This window comes from Entelurus aequoreus, linkage group LG04, assembly GCF_033978785.1.
Source record: "Entelurus aequoreus isolate RoL-2023_Sb linkage group LG04, RoL_Eaeq_v1.1, whole genome shotgun sequence".
Lineage (NCBI taxonomy): Eukaryota > Metazoa > Chordata > Actinopteri > Syngnathiformes > Syngnathidae > Entelurus > Entelurus aequoreus.
In genome coordinates this window covers 23,407,230-23,413,229 of record NC_084734.1, presented here as the reverse complement: position 1 = coordinate 23,413,229, position 6,000 = coordinate 23,407,230, and the positions used below count along the sequence as shown (strand labels likewise).

The window sequence follows — 6,000 nt, the reverse complement described above, 5'->3', positions numbered from 1 at the left end:
AACCCATTCATTCACACACTGATATGTACAATATACACATTGCTAGTATATATATAATGTAGTAACAGACACCTTCATAACAATATGTAATCTGTACAATATACACACTGCAAGTATATATATAATGTAGTAACAAACACCTTCATAACAATATATAATGTTTTATATATACACACAGCAGTGTTTCCCCCAGAAAATGTGTTAGTTAAGGTGGTGACTCTCCAGGTGGAGGGGACCGGGGAAGGGGGTGGGTGGGTGTAAGGATCGGTGTAACTCGCCTGTCGCCATCACGTCTCCACCTCATCGCTGCCACCAGAACCTGGGGGGGCAATAGACTACAGACTGTGGTGAAGTAGGCCGGCTTCGTCGCGTGAAGAAGCCTACAACTTTTGGTTGTGTTTTCCGCTCCATTTGCTGAATGGCGATATACGATATATATCTCGATATTTTTTCCGTAAAGTAAAAACAAAACAGTCCTAGTTACCTGAGATACTAAAATAATGACTTACAAAGTCAAATTAATGAATTACTGTAAGTAAGCGTTTGCAATAAGCGTTTGAAAAAAAGAGTTAAAAGTGGGGCCACATGCTGACATATGCTCAACTCATCATGCTTAATTTATTACAGCATTTGGGAAGTCTGTAGTTGATTTTTATTATGTAAATGTTATATTTTTATCAACATGTGATAGCAGGGACCCTGCCATTCAAAACTAGGCTGCTACATTACTAATGATTTCTGTCCTTTTAATGTGGGGCGCACACACACGCACACACACCCACACAGTGAGCTAACGTTACGCTAAAAGCTAATTAGCCTTCACCTCAAGAACTGCGAGCGAGCTGAGCTGCCGCTTATGTTTCTAAAACGTCAACGGGCTCATAGTGATGTTACTAGTAGTTGACTTGGAAGTGTTTATTATAATTTGGGGAGAGTCCGCTGCCTTATGCTTACCTTTCTGCTCACTCCAACGAAGGAGCACTGACTCCATGCGCTCTGAATACGCACTGCTGATTGGCTGTTACCGCTCTGCGTGTAACCAATCAGATGGATCTGTGAGTGGACAATGCTGGATGCTGCAGAGACGTACTGACTGAGAGGCAGAGGCAGAACTAAGCTAAGCAGCTTGTTAAGACTTTAGTTTAGGTGGCTCTTTGTTGTTAAGGCAGCCGCCTTAACAACAAAGCGCTGCGGGAAACCCTGCCCACTATATACACGTATACACAAATAAGATTTTATTTTTGAAATCAATTAACATTCATTAACACATGAACACACACTGAAGTATCGACAATTAGTACCCTTGAGTACCGGGATCGATTCAAATGTGAAAGGTACCCTTCCCATTATATGCAAGAAATTTGAGTCTGTTTTCTATGTATTTTGCCTTTGAAAGACAAGTGGAGGCAGTGGAGGGAACTCAACATGCTCGCACACTTCATCTCCACAGACCAACAAGGGCTGACATCTCCAGTTTGAGAGGAGTTGCAGCTGCTGCTCACTAATTACAAATATTGGTGCATGCACCTCACATTGCCGATGCAGAGCATTCGCAACAAGACTCAGGTTCCAAAGACAGCCTTCGTGTAAGTGAATAAAAACTGTTACCTTCAAAGAAAACAAAACAAAATGAGGAAGCATATATTAACAGGTCTTGGTAGAGAGTCTGGGGGAGAGGAAGAGAAAAGACAAAATCCCCGGGAAGGGTGCTGCTAAAAATAGAGCATGAAGTGGATGGAAGGGAAGGGAGCGGGAGGAGCCGTACAGTACCTGTGGGCTTGGAGGCAGCCTCGTTAGCGGTGAGCAATGTAGACACAGACGGGGCGAGGAGGGAGAGAGAGACACAAAGATGGAGGGATGAGAGAGACGCATGAATACACAGACTCAAGATGAAAGGAGTGAGAATTATGCTGAGTGATACCGAACATGAGCACCATATCCAGTCTAAAAGAAATATATCAAATATGTACTATTGGTCAAGCTAAAGAATGTGTTAAAAACAGCTGTCTTCACTTGGCCAACAATGACGGACAAACAAACGATGGAAAAGTCCTTAAATCTGCTTTTTCCTCATAAAGCGACGCCCTCAGATTTATACGTTTCAGCTGCAAGGCGGCATCTTGAACATCAAAAACGAGTCCACTTGCACTTTTATTAGCCGCATGGTCTGTTTCGAGTGTGGGCGGAAACTCTGGAAAATATGACTGTGATGAACTCTATTGGAAATTCTCGCCGTATTTTTTTTATACGTCATCGTTTTATGACTTTGTGAAAGTCTCTTTTGCACCACAATTATAAGTGTAACATTATCTGTTTGATGTTGACAGTAAAATGTATCCCTTAATGAGCACAAAACGTGACAAAAATCTCTATTCACCTTCTGCTGGCTCCACGTTAGGTAGAGGGTCTTGAAGTAGCAGGTTTTCACGAAGTCATGAAGGGAAAAACCTGAATGAGCCCGCCATTCACCACTTCACAAGAGAGTTCTGTAAAAAAAAAAAAAAAAAAAAAAGCAGGATTTGCTAAACATCGGAAAAAAAGTTCTGACAACTACTGTAAATTTTGGACTATCAGCCGCTACTTTTTTTCCTACACTTTGTCCCTTGCGGCCTATAAAATTGTACGAGTAATTTATGTATTTTTCTTCGCTGACAGCAATAACGCAAATAAGAAAAAACTATTTAAAAAATATAAAAAATGCACTAGAAAGTTGTATTATTATATGTACTATGGCACCATCTTTAGGACGAGTTGGCTGACTGCAGGTGCTGCAGTGTCCTTCCATTCAGTGCTTCAACAAGAAGTATAAGTGCTGTTCAGTTTTCTAGTCATCCATAGCGTTTCTACTCGTATGCATTCTTTATTTTTCACTCTAGGCAAAGTTTGTAAGTTTTACAATATGACTAAAACTGTTTAAACTTACTAAACCGTCCCATGTGGATGTATGTAGGAGTGTTTTCATGAATATTTGTACATACTATCTTTTCGTATTGTAATGAAGCTTGCGTCGTTATCTTTAACTAATATACTAACACACTTACGAGTGTCTGTGTTAGTATTATTAACTTACAACGTAGCGAGGTTGGGAGAGTGGCCGTGCCAGCAACCTGGGGTTCCTGGTTCGATCCCCGGCTTCTACCACCCTAGTCACGTCCGTTGTGTCCTTGAGCAAGACACTTCACCCTTGCTCCTGATGGGTCATGGTTAGCGCCTTGCATGGCAACTCCCGCCATCAGTGTGTGAATGGGTGAATGTGGAAATAGTGTCATAGAGCTTTGAGTGCCTTGTAGGTAGAAAAGCGCCATACAAGTATAACCCATTTACAACTGCATTATTTTTGTATTGTTTCAGTTTCACAAATTCCTCAGTAAATTCACCAAAAACATCACCGTGGAGTTATTGAGTCGGTTTAGCTGATTGTAAGGCTAGCTTCCGCAGCTGGTGGGTCCATGACGATGCCTTCTGTTTTGTTTGATCAGCCGTTTCACTGCCGTGTTACAGACACTGTTTGGTAACAATTAATTAGCAAGGTGTCTATCTGGGTAAATAACACATTTTTGTGACATATATATCTGCGGCTTATAGTCCGCGGCTAATATGTGGAAACATATTTTTTCCTTAAAATTTTATGTGTGTGGCTTATGTACTGGTGCGCTCTATAGTCCGAAAAATACGGTATCTGTCCGTCAGCGATAGAAGTGGCAGCTGCAATTATATTTCTCTTCAGCAAATAGCGTGATGTTGATGATAAAATGTGAAATGTGTAATGTGAGCACTTTAGGGGACGGCGTGGCGCAGTTGGGAGAATGCCTCTGCCAGAAACCTGAGGGTTCCTGGTTCAATCCCCACCTTCTACCATCCTAGTCACGTCTGTTGAGTCCTTGAGCAAGACACTTCACCCTTGTTCCTGATGGGTCTTGGTTAGCGCCTTGCATGGCAGCTCCCGCCATCAGTGTGTGAATGGGTGAATGTGGAAATAGTATCAAAGCGCTTTGAGTTCCTTAAAAAGGTAGAAAAGCACTTTACAAGTACAACCCATTTACTATTTACCATTTCACAAAGCTATGCTAGAGTTGCAAACGCTTGTGTCCTCGCCTACAATTTTATGTTGTGTTTCTGTATCGCTAAGTACGATAGGGCTTCATGATACAATACGTATCACGATCTTTGAGTCATGATAAAATAAAACGATGCAATACATTGTGATATTCTACATATTTTTTTTAAATATGCCATTCATTGAAGGTGCGCCTTATAATGCGGTGCACCTTATAGTGCGGAAAATACGGTACACTGTTTCAATGTCCATTTCTCTGATGATAAAATTGTTGATGCTGATTGTTGATGACAGAAGTGTTGATACCAACCATACCTAACCCCCTTCACCTCCCCTCCATATCCCACACCCCGGATTGTAAATAATGTAAATATTGTAAATAATTCAATGTATATACTCTGATGATTATCTTCTGTGATGACTGTATTATGATGTTAGTATATATTTGATAGTATATATCTGTACCATGAATCAATTTAAGTGGACCCCAACTTAAACAAGTTGAAAAACGTATTCGGGTGTTACCATTTAGTGGTCAATTGTACGGAATATGTACTTCACTGTGCAATCTACTAATAAAAGTTTAAATCAATCAATCAATCAATCAAACATAGTTCACTGATACCTTTAAAATGCAGCTAAAACACAAGTTCTTTATATGTACACTTGTACACAAGATGACAGTAATAATTCAATAAAGTAAAAATACAATGTAATTCAAATGATCGATTTCTATTGATACAATCGAACAGGAAGTGGATCAAGTTTCTTGCCACTTAGACGTGAAGAATATCCTTCACTTTGTCAACTCCTTGTACTGTCTTACTCCCTACTGCACAGACGAGGTAGCAGTAACGCGACACTTTGCGGAGCAGAGGTGCTGAAGACCTCCTTGACTTACAATTGGTCCAAAATATGATTTGGGAAAAAATAAATAGATCGACCGAAAAATATCGCAATCAAGGCATGAGAAATCATCATTACAATGGAATCTTGAATTATGAACCCCTCTTTGTACAAACTTTTTCATTTACAAACCACAAACCGAATAAGAATAGGCTATGTTGTACGAACCTTGTCTCTGTGTATGAACGTTTCCTCCATTGTGTGCCTTGCAGCGCAGCCATTTTTGTGCCCGGCAGCACAGTCATTGTGGAGGGGGCTGATCGAGCTCTGTGCTCAGTGCTACATTGTGTGGTTTTTAAGTGTTTTGTTAATAATTTTTCACAGGATTTTACCAGTTTTGCTAGCTCAATATGAGTACCAAGAAAGCAATAGACAAGTGACGTGTAGGTCATTCTGAAAGTATCTACAGCGTTGTCAACAAAACCTTCTTCCTCTCCCTTATGCTGCAAACCAAAAACATGCAACTAACAAGGGAAAGTGGATTTCATATTTTTATTCTTAATCAACCTGGCTGTTTAAGTTTTGTCATTTCAAATTGTGAATGGGCTAAAGACACAGTGTGTGTGTGTGTGTGTGTGTGTGTGTGTGTGTGTGTGTGTGTGTGTGTGTGTGTGTGTGTGTGTGTGTGTGTGTGTGTGTGTCAGCGGGGAGGCTGGACATAAGGACGACAGTTCAGCTTATTGTTGTTATTAAATAGTAAGTTGATCCATCACCCCTTGTTATGATTGTTTGGTATACAGTACTGTATACTTTGTGTTCAAAGTGTACAAACTTTTATGAAAATACGGACTTTCTTTGGGGCTGGATCCAATTATTCATGCTTACATTGTTTCTTATGGCAAAATTCCCTTCAATGTACAAAACCCAAAACCAGTGAAGTTGGCACGTTGTGTAAATCGTAAATAAAAACAGAATACAATGATTCGTAAATCCTTTTCAAACTATATCCAATTGAATAGACTGCGAAGACAAGATACTTAATGTTCGAACTGGAAAATGTTATTTCTTGCAAATATTAGCTAATTTGGAATTTGATG

General features: G+C 40.1%; 1 long non-coding RNA gene across 1 annotated transcript in view; it reads right to left on the bottom strand.

Moving 5' to 3' along the window:
• Positions 1–1,345: 1,345 nt before the first annotated feature.
• The window catches only part of LOC133647766 (uncharacterized), a 126,084-nt gene continuing 121,429 nt past the window's right edge, over positions 1,346–6,000 (bottom strand). Inside the window, exons 2-3 of the long non-coding RNA XR_009825767.1 lie at positions 2,378–2,486; positions 1,346–1,789 (exon numbers count right to left, since the gene is read on the bottom strand). This is a non-coding gene — a long non-coding RNA (uncharacterized LOC133647766). The remainder of the gene's footprint in view (positions 1,790–2,377; positions 2,487–6,000) is intronic.